Here is a 14,806-nt window from a genome sequence, read left to right as displayed (position 1 = left end):
ATGCCATTTACAGCAACATGGATGGACCCAGAGATTGTCATACTGAGTGAAGTCAAAGAAAGACAAATATCATATGATATCCCTTATATGTGGAATCTAAAAAATGGTACAAATGAACTGATCTACAAAACAGAAATAAGAGTTATAGATGTAGAAAACAAACTTATGGTTACCAGAGGGTGGGGGGGTGTGGGAAGAGGGATAAACTGGGAGAGTGGGATTGACATATACACACTATTATATATAAAATAGATGACTAATAAGGACCTACTGTAACTCTACTCAACACTCTGTAATGACTTATATGGGAAAAGAATCTAAAAAAGAATGTATATATGTGTATGTATAACTGACTCACTTTGCTGTATAGCAGAAACTAGCACATTATAAATCAACTATACTGAAATAAAAAATTTTTTAAAGTAATAGTCATAGGAACCTGATAAAATACATAACTTCCAAAAACAGGCAACAGAAGACACCTTAAAACTACTGCATTAAACTTTAAGATCATATCTATTTCCCCTGAAAATAGTTTAACCTAACAGTTTTTCTCCCCGATTTAAACTAGAGGATATAGATACCTAAGAGTTGAATAAAATTTCACAGAAATCCTATACACAGGTAATGTCAATTCTTTGGGTGAAAGTATTCTTTCTTGGTATTCAGACTTTCCTTTTAAGGGAGTTTTTTGGAGCAATCAAACAAACTCTCTGTTCTGTTGTAAAAAATGTTACAGCTTCAATTTTAATTGAGTGTGTGCAGACTGCTTCATAGATTCCTACATTACTTGAAGGCTTACTCAAGAGCACTGCTATCCAAATCATGTATGCTCATGAAATGCTAAGTTACTTTAATAGAATTCAAAGTTAAACCTACCTCAGAAAGAAAATATACCATTATAAACATCTTGGAGTCTTCATTATTATGAATCAATATTAGATAATTTATCATATGCTTCTGGCATATTTTTTCAACAAAAAGCACAAAATTTCTGTTTAATCTTGACATTAATACAAATTCAGTATAATTCTACTTGAATTCTAATTCTTCTGAAGACTTTCCTATTAAAATTTTTTTAAGTATCAACTCTACCGGATGACTAATGCTGTCAGTTCTAAAAGTGACCATTTTTTAAATAATTTTTTAAAGTATTTATTTATTAATTATTTGGCTGCTCCATGGGGCATGCGGGATCTTAGTTCCCCGATGAGGGATCAAACCCACGCCCCCTGCAGTGGAAGCGCAGAGTCTTACCCACTGGACTGCTAGGGGAGTCCCACTGTTTATAATTTTAAAAACTGAAAACTTGCATCCAACAGAAATAGACCAGTAAGTAAATTATTGCACAAACATAAATGAGGATATCACATAGCTATTAAAAATAATAATGTTGTAGAAAAATACTGACATGAAAATGTTCAAGATTCACTGTTAAGTGAATAGAACAGTTTGCACAACAGTGGACGCATTATGAGACCATTTTGTAAACATCACGTCTATAAGTGTATATGTGATGTCTATAAGTATATGTACACTTACAGACATGTGATGTGGCTAAGTAAAACACAGGGAGAAGATATTTCAGAAGGTTAACAATGGCGTCTCGTGGTTGTGAGAATTCCAGTGGTATTTTCAAAATTTAATTCATGCTCTGCATGTTTCCCAAGTTTTCTCCATTAGGGATACACTATTTTTATAACTGGGGGGAAAGAGATTAAGAAAGAAATAAGCTATTTACGTTACAGCCATATTTTAATGCAAATGATAAATTCTTAGCAAGGTATATGGTTTAACCCTCATTGTTGTAACACCCATTTGTGTTTTATTTTTTAAACACAAAATTTTGAACATGAATCAATCTGTATTTTCATTTTCTACTATTTTGGATGGGAATTAAAAATGTACATATCTGATTAAATGTGCCCTCTTTGAAAAAGATGGGAATTTTTGTCTTATTCTTGGATCTTATTAATATAAAAATGAGAAAATATTTCTGAAAAATAAAAGGTAAGTCACATTCTAAACGGTATCCTATGAAAGTCAAAAATAATACATAAAAATTTATTTTTTACAAGTGATTTTCCTGTAGACTTCTAAGACTTAAAATAACAAGTAGACTTACATCTTTATGAAATACACACCTAAAATAACTAATAACTCAAAGTTGATACTATAGTTATGAGGAGTTTAGGTAATTTAACATTCGCATAATCAAAAACATGGAGAAAAACAGCAATCTCATACCCACCTAATTCACAGGAGTTATACCTAACAGAGCTATAAAAATAAGTAACAAATGGTTGTAAAGCAACCTAAAAATATAAATGCCATTATAAAAATCAATCAATTAGCAAGAATTAAATTGCTCTGACACTTAAAATGTATTCTATAATTCATACAATCCATCTAGAATTTTAGACTCAGAAAAGGAGAAAATACAATGTCCACTGGTACAGTGCTTACAAGAAACTGCACTTTAAAATTATTTTTTTACTTTATGCATCTGCAAAGAACTGGAAAGAGACACAAACAATAAAAGGTAGTTTTGCTGTGGAACTCTTGAGTTTTCACCATATTGTTGTTTGCTTTCATAGTTTAAAATGCATACAGCAAATAAATATTTTATTTGACATAGCACCAGAAGTAAAAATGTGGGAGAGAGGTGACATTAAATATGTGCTTTGAAGGAAAAAAAACATGATAGGAAAAAACAATTTACTTTTAATACTAACACTGCCTGACATATTAGATAGTAGACAATAGTTAACTGGCAGAATTAAATCTCCTATTCTAAAATCCTGAAATCTAAGAGAGGCTGTATTATAATGATCAAATAAAACATCAAATGGTTCTTTCCAGTGGGAGAGAGTAAAAAGCAAACAAACAAAAATAAACTATCAATTAGTGTTCATAAGTGCCTGCTATGAGGATGCAATTTAACTCCTTACTTCCTTACCTTACCCCTTAAGACAAGATTTGAGCTTTGTAAGTTTGTTCTATCCTTTCTTAACTATTAAAAACGTTGAGATATCTACTCTCCCTCCAAGCTCCATGCCCACAAAAATAAAAAGCTAGAAACAGTCTTACCCTTACAAACCTCATGTATGTTTTTCTTCTGGAATCTATCATTTCCCATCTTGTGTTATAATCATTACATACATGCTCTTTTAACCATACTAGATTTCAAACCCTCTGAGAGCAGGGTCAATTATACTGCATCTTTCTATGTATCTCACATAGCTTAGTAAAGTATCTTGACTAATACTCAACTTTCTATCACCTAAAAAGAATTAAGTCTTGGTAATTATTCGCAGCTTGGTTTAAAAAAACAAAACAAAACCAAAAAAACCACCACCTCTGGAACTATTATAAGGGCAATGTTCTCTCTGAGTGGAAGTATGCACGCAACTTGTCTGCTGTCAGTAAAGCACAAACCGGACCAAAATGCCTCTTCTCCCCTTTCCGCTTCAAAGGCTGGATTCCATCCAAGGCTGGATTCCATCCAAGTCAATCAATGTCTCTTAGTTAAGGACAAAGCCTGCCTAGGTTCACTTCAGAGGACCAGGAGAGGCTGATGTAATCTAAGGGGCTTTCTAGTGGTCTGCAAGTACAGGAGAATAAAATCAAAGTTTAACCTGTGAGCTACTGACCAGGTCAAAACCCAAAGAAAACGCTAGAATGCGGACCCTAAAGAGTCCTATAAAAGCCATGGAATCCATGTCTTACAGGTGAATTCAATCTACATCACACAAAGCTCACACCAGTTAAGACCTCAGTACAAACTCTGTAAATGCACCCCAAACCAACCAGCCCCTCACAAGTGAAAAGATGAGAATGTCCTAAGGTGTATACTACACGTTAAACTTTCTCGCATACTCCAGGTCATTTCCCTGTCCTGTGGGTTAGTAACAGCCCACAGCAGAGGCAAACTGGCAAAGTAGACGATCAATCAATATAATTCTATTTTCAAGACTGAAAAGTCTATGTTTGTAAATGCATAGAAAAAAGAACTGGAAGGTTATGTAACAGTGTTTAGCAGCAGTTATCTCTGGGGAGAGATATGACATAAAGTGGAAGTGTGCAAAGGGCGTTTTCTCTTATTATATATACATTGTATTGTTTTAATTCTTCATGAACATTGATTTACTTCTATAATGTTTAAAACAAAATTTTAAGTAAAATTTTGAAATGCAATTCTGTTTTTTCAAAAAGACTGAATAGACCCACATGGAATTCAACCGAAAAATAAATGCCATTTATTTGCAAAAGTTTGGCTACTAGAGACCTACAGATCAAACAGAAATAACACAATTATCCTATCCTACAAAATAAAAAGGAATGCTGGTAACATAACAAAAATGCCCATAGCAACTGTCACTCAACATTCACTACTTTTCATTATACAACATTAGCCACCAGAGGAATTTTGAGTACCCACCTCCCAAAATTACATACTGCTTATAACAATCCATAAGTTGTAAGAAGTTTTTAGTGTTTTGCACCAACAGATCATTGACTTATCGGTCTAATTTTCCATAAGTAGTACTATATACATATATACAAATATAAATTTACATGTCACTGAGGTTCATGTCTGATTGCCTTGAGAAAACCATTTCCCAATCTGAAAAGCAAACTACCTGGACAATCAATTCTTTTATCATTTTAATGGAGTATTCATATTCTCCAACTATTTGTCATGACAACTTTGGAGTTAAAATAAGTAAAAGTAAAATTTTATACAACTACGATTCCTGGGGAAGAAAGGAAGGGAGGACAAACTATGCTCTGAAAACAGCATAATGCAGCCATAATGCCAAATGTAAAGAACGTCACACATTTTAGCAAAGCAAAATAAGACTAAACATCTTTAAGAGTTAAACTGGTGAGCTAAGCCTCTTAAAAACTGAAGTATAGATAGTCAAACTTATCCTAAAGTTTCTTTCAATTTTAGTTCATTTTCTAAAAAATTTAAAAGAAACCATATTGAAAATAGCCAAAATTACCGTAAATTAGGAAGAAAAGACAAGCAACAGAAAAAAAAACACATAGCAAATTATTTTGGAGAGGAGAAGTTTGTTTAACCTAGTTTATAAACCCATAATATAGTCACAGATATTTTAAAATATAAGGACATACAGTGTGCATGTCATTTCCCACTATCCGCTCATCAGGCTACTTCTCCCTCTGCCCCATCATTGTTAGTTTTCCACTATCCCTCCAGATTTTCTTTGTACTTAGAAAAACAAACACAAATCTGTATTCTTATTCCACGGGTGCCCCCTTAACACACAAAGTAGCACATTATTCACACTGTCCTACATCTTGCTTTTTTTCGCTTTATAACATATTTTGGAGATCTTTCCATGTCATTACACAGAAAGCTTCCTCATTCTTCTTTTCACAGCTGAGCATGACTAGTTCTACCACAACTTCCATCTATCTTCTTCAGGCTAACATTTAATGACATTCTGTTCAGTCAACTACTTAACACCTGAGTTAGTTTCTCCCCCCCGCCAAAGATTTTTAAACAGAGAAAGCACCTCATTACCTAAATTTTATCCTTTTTAGAACGTTTATTTTTCAACGGGGTAGAGGGAAAACGCCGCACGATTTTCTCCTCTTATCACTTAAAATGAAGCTACAAATTAGAACGCAGACTTAAGTGAAATTACCTTTTTTTGATTCGGGGGATCAGCATAATAGCCAAATCAACAATTACTGTAAAAGTTTCTTTACTTCTTGGGCTTTTCCTTCACTGTAAAAGAAGACATTGGGGTTTCTTTCTTTCTTTCTTTTTAAGGTTAGAAAGGCTTAAAGTCGTAGAGCGTGGCATTCTGATAGCAAGAAACCGCCACCTGACTCGATCTTTCATTTGCCAGGTCAGAGGCCGAGGCTTTTACCTTTCAGGATACTGCTCACTATTACTAACAGGACGACTTCTACACCGGCGAAAACGCACTCAAGAATATAAGCTCTGCGGCGCTACGCGTTGCAAACTACACTCCTGGGGCCAGAGCTCCAGGACGAGCTATACGGCTTCGCCGGCGGAAAGGCAGCTAGAAGAGCCAGCTGCCGCGGTGACAGGGAGCAGGCGGGAGCGGGTGGACGGAAGGAAGGAGCGGCGCCGCGCGGGGAACCCTCGAACCCGCGCAGTCGCTCGAGTCGGACGCGCGGAGCCGCGCGCTCCCCGGGGACCGAGGCCCAGAACCGCGACCACTAACGGAACCAGCCCACGGGCGGCGGTGGCCGCTGCATGGACTGCGGACCGCGGCGCGAGGGCCGAGGGCCGGCAGGGCGGGGGTTCCCCGGAGGAGCTGGCCGTCCTGGCGCCCCATTGGGCTCCGCTCCAAACGTGCCCGAGTTGTGACAGGAATAAAGTGGGTCACAAGGCCTAACGGGTCCCCAGCGAAAGCCCTCTCCGCACCCGGTCTCCGGCTTTCCCGGCCGCTCTGCCGCTCGAATCGGCCCGAGCCCAAGAGCGCGCTCCAGCCACCCGGCCCCGCCGTGCACCCCAATCCCGCCCCTGCCCCGCAGGTAACCCCAGCTTTTCCGGAGGGCCCCTCAACCGGGGCGGGCCTCCGTCCCAACTCCCGAGAAAAGACACACTAGGGCGACAGGCAAAACTTGGGCTTCAGCACCCGCCCGCCCCTCCCCTGGCCGCCGCCCCCCGGCCCCGTACACACCGCCCCTCGCTCCCTCCCCTTCCCCGCGCCCTCACCGTGTGGCTTGCGGCAGCTCCGGCTTCTTCCCTCCCCCACCCTGGAGCCTAGCTGCGGTGACTCGGAACAGCTAACCCGACTGCGCCCGGAAGACGCCGTGGCTCCCAGCTCAGGCAGTACCTGGGCTGAGCGGCGCCCCCCACCCACCCCCAAACAATTCCCCGCGACTGCCTCCCGCTCCTCCTCCCCCTCCCTTTCCTTCCCCTCCTCCACCAGCACCGGTAGCACGCATGCGCCACCCAGGCAAGCCTACCGGCGGACGTCACGCCCCAGGCCCACCCGGTGGGGCGCCACTTACCGGGAGCGCGCACGCGTCGGCAGCCAGCTTTCGTTCGCCCTCTCGGTCTCGGGTGTTTCCTTTTTTAAGCCGGTCGCCGCAAGCCGAGGCTGTGATTGCACTCCTCCTCGGCGCATGCGTCATCAGTGACCCCCGCGGGCTCCGACGGCTGGTGCTCTGCGTTCGCCCCTCCCCTCACTCTCCCTTTCCCCGGCGCGTCTCGGTGCGCATGCGACTTGCCTCGTTAGGCAGCCGTGAGCTGCGGAGGGATTCCCGGGCGCCGGAGGAGACTCCCGCTCCCTTGGGCCGCGCGTTTGCGCGATCCGCGGCTGCCGCCGGCAGTGCAGGAAAACCGAGATCTCCCTGGCGCTCCTTCCCCGCACCGGTTACTGGAAAGCAGGGGAGGCGGGGCCTGGTCGGCTGAGGGTGCGGCCGAACCCGGGAGTGTTAACTTTGGGTCAGGGCGGCTTTGGTTTTCACCCTGGATTCGAGGAGCGAGGAGGAAAGGGATCCAGAGGCCAAAAAGCGGACCCTCTCTCTCTTGAAAAGCAAATCATTTTGCCAACGCCAGGAAAAAACTTTCGGGTGTTGGCGGGCGAAAGACTTTTTTCCCCTTCCAATGGTATCACTTGCGTTTTGTCTCCTTGGACTGGAAGAGGGGATTTGTGAAGGTGACTGCATCTCCAGACTCTTCCCTTCCCCTCTCCTTCAGGTGCACTGCTTTAGTCGCTTCTGATTGGAGGCTGGGCCTGGGGAGACCGGACGTGAATCCTTGGCTGGAGGAGGGAAGCCAAAGAAGGTATGGACGTGCTCCTTTGGAGTTTTTACCTGGCCCTAAAGGCCAGGTGACAGTATAAAGGAAGATGGGAGATGAAGCAGTGGGGATAAACCAGGACCCTAATTTGCACTGCTTCCCATGTTGGAAAAACGTGTGAATCTCCCCCTTATCTTAGGGGGAAATTACTTCCCTCGATGGTTAAGACACACTTGGTCCACAAGGGAAAGCACATTTCAGTAGTTGAAAATTATTGGAAAAGAGATCTTTTACTTTCCTAATTCCTAATAGTTTTCATATTTTAATGAATGTCCTTGGGGTTTGAAATAGAAGCTATTTTCTTGTTTCAAAAAATAAACAACTGTTGTGACTATAAAATCCTCCCTTCAAGGTAACATTCATCTCAGTAAACATTTCAAATTCTTGCAGTGTACTCAAGATAAAAGGAACATCAGAATCGAGGAACTTATTCAGATCCCTGGTCATTCACCTGAGGATTTTTCTGTCGACAGTGGGAAAGCATGATGGAGTCATCATATGACAGGATTTTAGTGACATTTTTTTTCCTGCTTAGCAGTCTTTCCCTATTCTGATCATTTCCTTTGGAGAACTATCCTTTCTTCACTCTCAGACCATATGGTTGGGGCAGGACTCCAGAGGAAAACATATTTGAGTTAATCCTCTGCCTTAGTTTAGACTTACTAAGAAGGGTGATCTCTCTTTTCCAATGGATTTAAGTCTGGAAAAATGGAAGCCTGAAGCCATCTTCCCACTCACAGATTCTGAGAAAGAAGGCAACATGGAAGAAAGATTCAAAAATGGAGATTTGGCCTGGAGACATGTTTGATGCCCTGAATCCATTGTGGACTAGATAATTATGGAAATTTCAGCTAAGTTACTCAATAAATTCTTTCATGTATTTATTGCTTAAACCAATGAGGAGTTTTCTGTCACTTGCGATCATGAGTCCTAACATACTGGTAGCAAGAGATGAGGCAAGATTAATAATACTGATAAGGAAGGTTTCAACTAGACGAGAGGGTTTGAATGCTTTTCCTAGGATGTGGATGTTTGGATTTTATTCTAGAGAAAGTGATCTCATATTCTGCATCATCTCGAACCACATATCTTCAAAAATACCTTTGCAGGCTTCCCTGGTGGCGCAGTGGTTGAGAGTCCGCCTGCCGATGCAGGGGACACGGGTTCGTGCCCCGGTCGGGGAGGATCCCACATGCCGCGGAGCGGCCGGGCCCGTGAGCCATGGCCACTGGGCCTGCGCGTCCGGAGCCTGTGCTCCGCAGCAGAAAAGGCCACAACAGAAGAGGGCCCAACAGTGAGAGGCCCGCGTACCGCAAAAAAAAAAAAAAAAAAAAAAAAAAAAACCTTTGCCCTTTTTAATGGTTCCATTGTCCTCTTACTCCCTAGGAATATATCATGTTCATCTTTGACTCCTTCCTCTCTTACTTTATGTATTTAATCATTTACCAAGACCTGTTGATAATCCCGTTTTTCCGCTCACTCCTCTGCCACCACTCAGACATTTCCCGTGGCTCAGTTCACAACTTATCTTTCTGCCCATATTCTCTCAAAGACGAAAACTGTATCAGATATTTTTAATCACATTTCCAACTGCCAGACTCCACTTTTCCCTGAAAGAAAAATCCTGCCTCATAGTTTCATAGACCCTAAATTGTCCCCCAGCCTAAATCCTCTCCTTAAACACAATTTATGTAATTCAAATATTGTTCATTTCTTCTTGTCCACCTTGCTATAATTTAAACTGAGCACTTCCAACTCCCTTCCCAACTGATCTCCACAGGTGATGTCTTGATGGAGGCAATATAGCTTAGTGGCTAAGAATTGGGAATTAAAGGCCAGGATTTATTCCAGCCCCACTACTTAATATCTGCATGACTCTGAGTAAGTTATTTATCTGTTCTTCACTTTCCTCATCTGTAAATGAAGGATAATAATCCTGTCTCATAGGATAATTGAGAGAAGATATAGAATATAGAGTGTGTGTGTGTGTGTTTGTGTGTGTGTGTGTGTGTGCATTGTACTACCTGGTACATAAGAAATCCCATATTGGCTATTATTAATGATGTTCCTTTTTGTGTAGGTCTTACATCTCTTGCTCAATTTCCTCCCCTAGTTCCCTGTGTCCTTATGTCCTTTCTTTTTTTTTTTTTGCTGTACGCGGGCCTCTCACTGCTGTGGCCTCTCCCGTTGCGGAGCACAGGCTCCGGACACACAGGCCCCGCGGCCATGGCTCGCGGGCCCAGCCGCTCCGCGGCATGTGGGATCCTCCGGGATCGGGGCACGAACCCGTGTCCCCTGCATCGGCAGGCGGACTCTCAACCACTGCGCCACCAGGGAGGCCCCTTATGTCCTTTCTGTTCTTTCATAATACCTCTCTCATCCATCCTTTCCTTGACATTCCTAGTTTTACCACTGTACTTTAAGGTGAATTGGAACATGGGAAGTTTGATATGCATAATAGGGAATATACTGTTAGGGTTTTTTTTTTTTTAAGAATCCTTCATGGTTTAATCAATTACTCTTATCCTTTCTAGATCCTTTAAAATAGAGGGAAGTCAATAATATGAGGTGGTATTATAGACTTTGTAATCAAAAGTCTAGGCTTAAATCCTGACTAATACTAAGAGACACTGAGCAAGTTAAGTAATTTCTCTGAGCATCAGGGTATTTATCTGTAAAGTGAGAAGAAAAGCATCTCAGAATTGTGATGATCAAGTGTAAATTACAAACTACTGCAGAAAGGTTAGGTGATAAGGATGGGTGGTTTTAGATTTTTATGATTTGTGGTTGAAACCCTAGGAATGGTTGAAACAACTCATAGATTTGCAACTCCAGCCTACACCTCTCCTTTGGGTTCCAAACACATATCCAATTGTCTATCTGATGTCTCCTCTTGACTATCTCAAATATCTTAGATGCTCCCTTCAATCTGTTCTCCACAGAGCAGCAATAATATTCTTTTAAAAATATAAATAAAATCACATGTTCCTACTTAAAATCCTTATTGTTTCCCATTATATCCAAATTCCTAATTGTGGCCATAATAACCTCTTTGATCTAGCCCCTGCTACCTCTCCAACCTCATGTCCTACCATTTTCTTCTTTTCCTGTAACACTTCCAGTTCCTTGCTAATCTCTCTGTATTCTCAGACTTTGGTACACGCTGTGCTCCTGCCTGGACCACCCTCCTACCTTTTATCCTGGCTGGTTCCTCCTCAATCTTCGTGTCTCAAAGATCTAACTACCCTATTTAAGAGGTCTTCCTCCTACCTCTCACCTGCCCCCTGCACATAGTACGCACAGTTATTCTCTATTACTGTGCTTTATTTGATATTTGTTTTCTTATCTATTAACTAGCTTCCCCCTGTCACCACTACATGGTAAATTCCAGGAGGCAAGAACCATGTGTTTTCCTCACCACTGTACATGCAGCATCCATTTCAATGCTTGAGTTAAATGAATGATTGAATGAATGAATGAGATGAAAGTTAAAACGTGCTAGAAGATTTTTAGGATCATTCTTATATTCCAAATTATGATTGTAGGCAGATTATAGTCTTGTCAGGAGGTAAACTTAGCAATGTGTATTAAAGTACAAAGGAGAGGTAAACTGAAAACGGTTAGTGAAACACTAGTACTGTGTTAGTAATTGAGTATTTGAGGACCCACAAGAATATATAACACTATAATAGACACAGCTAACACCTGTATGAGAGGCTGCTGAATGAGGTCCAAAATAGGCAACAAAGAACATGAAGCACTCACCCTCTAAACAGCTGCTTACATTTGGACCCAGATACTTACTCCTTCAGCCAAGACTACAAGCTGGACAAAACTGGACCTAATATGGTCAAAACCTCCCACTCCCACTTTCAGGCCTATAAGCAGAACACATGAGAAGAGGGGGACGAGAGAATCATTGGAGCCACGTCTTACGAGGTTCCTGGAGAGCACTGTGGCTTTTTGTTTCCCATTTATTCCCCACCACACTCTAAGTGAACAAGGCTCCAACAGAATCAGCTAGAGAAACTGCAGTGACTGTAAGAAGAGACTGGCATCTCATCTCTTGCAGGTTGTTGATATGCTCTGCATCCAACTACATGAACAGGAAGATAGAGACTTGGAGAGAAACAGCTAGCCAGGAAGTGGGCTGGAATAATATAACTCCTACAATCTGGCATGGCAGGGATATGTAAATTTCTGCAGGGTCCATCAATGCTGCGGAGAAAGTGCCGACCGGGTTTGAAACACCTTGACACCCAAGGGGAAAAGAAATTCTAGCAGCAAGAGGCTGGTATACTTCTGGGAGTGGGAACTGAGAGAGATCAAAAGAGAAAGAGCTGCAGAAAGAACTGATCGCCCATATCAAGGAACCATGCAGTGGAGAGGCTGCCTCTGAGTTTCTAGAACTCAATGTGCCCATTAAAAAGTGAACATTTTGATGCAATGTGGATTGTATTTACCCAGTTAGAAGAAACTTATCCCTTTCTTCCTTAATCTCCTTCCCAGTCCCCAAACCACAGAGAATGGAACTTGAATAGAGAGGGAAGTAATTGGCTAAAAACAAACTCCACCTTCCATCTTCAGAGTTCCTGAGTCACAAGTTCAGCCAGAGAACACATGCTTGGGACCTGAGATTAGAGTTTTAAACCAGACAGACTTTTCATAACCAAAAGTGTGAGAGAAGAGTTAAAGAATATGTTCAAGATGTCTTTAGGGGACTTGCTAACTAGTGCAGCTTAATCAAATGATCTCATTAACACAAAAATTCCAATTCAGCTAGTCTGGGATGGGGCCAGAGATTGCATTTCTAACAAGTTCCCTGGGGCTGCTGCTGATTCTAGGACCACACTTTGACCAAAAAGAGACACGATAAAGTAGGGAAGGGAGTTTCAGTAGAGCATGGTTGGCAGCAAGGAATAGAGAAAAATATTAGGTTGGCTATATGAAATATCCAATTTTGTAGGTCAAAACGTTTGAATATTGGCAATTTCAAAAAACCTTTTTAAGTTTGTATCCAAGCAAATAAAAATTCATTCAATAAAATGGGAAACACAATATTAAATATTAAATAATTCCCCCACATTCTAACAATTATTTATTTATACCCTACTTAAGTGAGAATGCATAAATGAAGTACGGTATGAAATAGTACTGACCTGTATTGGCAAGCACAAGTACTTGCTAGAAGAATGTATTTATGTGTGTGTGTGCATTACTTGAAAAAGGCTGAGGCTGGAATCAAAAGCAGCCACCTCTAACATGTTATAATTTTATGAATTTTACGAATGTTAAAGTTTTCATGAACTGTGCTTGTATGTAAAAACTACTGCCACCTGGTGGATTTGAGTTCAGAGTTAAAAGAAATATGGATTTTTTTATTCAGACATCTTAAATACTTTTAGTACTTCCTCTGTTAATTTTAACTTAAAAAAGGAAATAGGCAAATATGGATTTACTAAAAAAGATTACATTTAGGGTAACCTTTTGCATTTAGTTTCAACTGGAAGGGAAATAATGTTTATACTTATATGTATTAGATGGCATTAAAGTTACATTTTAACTTTATGATAATATGGCTTTTCCCTTAATTTCCACAACTGTTTTATCCTCAATAGGAATTTTTTCCATCCATCTGTTAGAGAATTTCAGGAGTTGGGTCTTATAGGTAATTATGTCTCTGATATGTGTGCATAAAGCTATAATAAAGACCACTGTGTGCAACTCCCAACTTTCCTTCCCTTCATCCCAATATGTATGTTTTCAAAACCTTTCTTTGCTATCTCAGAAGGGGTCTTCCTGATTCTTTTCAAAGTTAGATCATTTAATTTTACCTTATCTGGTGAAATAAATTATCATTACCTTACTCAATCTGTATTTAACTTCCCTTCTACTTCATCATTCTCTGCAGCCTCTGTGATCCCAACTCACCCCCAAGAAGAGCAAAGAGCCTTTTCTGATTCCGTGTTAAACTGCCTCAATTCTCACCAATTTATTTTTGTAATCTAATCATTTAAAGTCTAGATTCTCTCACAGATATCAGTGAATATCCATAATCAGAATGATGGGTCATCAATACAAAAATAGTAGAAGAATAAAATCTGTTATTGAACTATTATTACATGCTGGATTTAACACCATTTTCTCTAAAAGTGGTGTTAATTATTAAGCCAAGATAAAACATCCTGCAGGTCTTCTTCAGTGTCCTCGTATTATATATTTTCTCATGATGAATTCTTCTCTGATTACTATTAAAACATATGTAAGCCTCACAATATATTTTTCTCACTTCTCTTCATGATTTAGAAACTTACATTGTATGACTTACAATGTCATACAGTTCTAATGATTCTGTTGCCTAACTGTGAGTGAGTATACTTAGTAAGTCAATATTTTCTAACTTAATAATAGAACAACTATTAAAAACTACAATAATGAGTGGAGAAGTTTCTTGTGTACTTTTCAGAATCTTTTTTTTTTTTTTTTTTGGTGCCGTGACTAGGATCAGAATCTTTAAATTGCATTTTTTCTATTGATTGGTTAATTTTTTTAATAGGTAAGAGATTTCAAAGAAAAGTCATATGGTTATAAGTTTAAGTATTTTCATTCAAAGCCCCTAAATAATAGACTTTAATATTGAAGTAAATTAAATGAAATTTCATGGTCCTCTTTCAACACTTTTATCCACAGGCCTCTTTGGAAGTGAGCAGGCAACACAGAGGACTTGTAATATTTTTGTTTTTGTCCAATAAGGATCCGAAAAAAAATAAATCACAAAAAAATATTAAGGGTTCAGTACAAATTCTAGTTTTGTTGGAGGCAATGAATATTCTAAAATACCTGAAAGTTTTTATAATGACATATAAGCTATAAGTCTAATATAAAAAAGAAAAGAAACTTATTTATGAATTCTCTGATCTTTGATTATAAAGGCAGTGGCAAATAAAATATTCCATATATAAACACTTTAAAGCTACTTATTAAATATTT

General features: G+C 40.0%; 1 protein-coding gene and 1 long non-coding RNA gene across 16 annotated transcripts in view; one reads left to right on the top strand and one right to left on the bottom strand.

Annotated features, from left to right (window-relative positions):
- The window catches only part of CLOCK (clock circadian regulator), a 138,319-nt gene extending 130,986 nt beyond the window's left edge, over nucleotides 1-7,333 (bottom strand). For 10 of the 15 annotated variants that reach the window (XM_060109554.1, XM_060109577.1, XM_060109516.1 and 7 more), the window contains exons 1-2: nucleotides 6,725-6,878; nucleotides 5,679-5,761 (exon numbers count right to left, since the gene is read on the bottom strand). The gene's annotated coding sequence lies outside the window, so the exon portion shown is untranslated. Of the gene's footprint in view, nucleotides 1-5,678; nucleotides 5,762-5,906; nucleotides 6,047-6,430; nucleotides 6,498-6,724; nucleotides 6,879-7,023 lie in introns of those variants that run through there. The other 5 variants (XM_060109526.1, XM_060109543.1, XM_060109535.1 and 2 more) reach the window with 5 other exon arrangements.
- LOC132496941 (uncharacterized) lies at nucleotides 7,053-8,709 on the top strand. Its single transcript, XR_009533551.1, has 3 exons — nucleotides 7,053-7,624; nucleotides 7,715-7,801; nucleotides 8,207-8,709. It is a non-coding gene; the product is annotated as an uncharacterized LOC132496941 (long non-coding RNA).
- The last annotated feature ends 6,097 nt before the right edge of the window (nucleotides 8,710-14,806 follow it).

Source organism: Mesoplodon densirostris, chromosome 1, assembly GCF_025265405.1.
Source record: "Mesoplodon densirostris isolate mMesDen1 chromosome 1, mMesDen1 primary haplotype, whole genome shotgun sequence".
Taxonomy (NCBI): Eukaryota; Metazoa; Chordata; class Mammalia; order Artiodactyla; family Ziphiidae; genus Mesoplodon; species Mesoplodon densirostris.
This window is presented reverse-complemented; position numbering and strand designations above follow the sequence as displayed.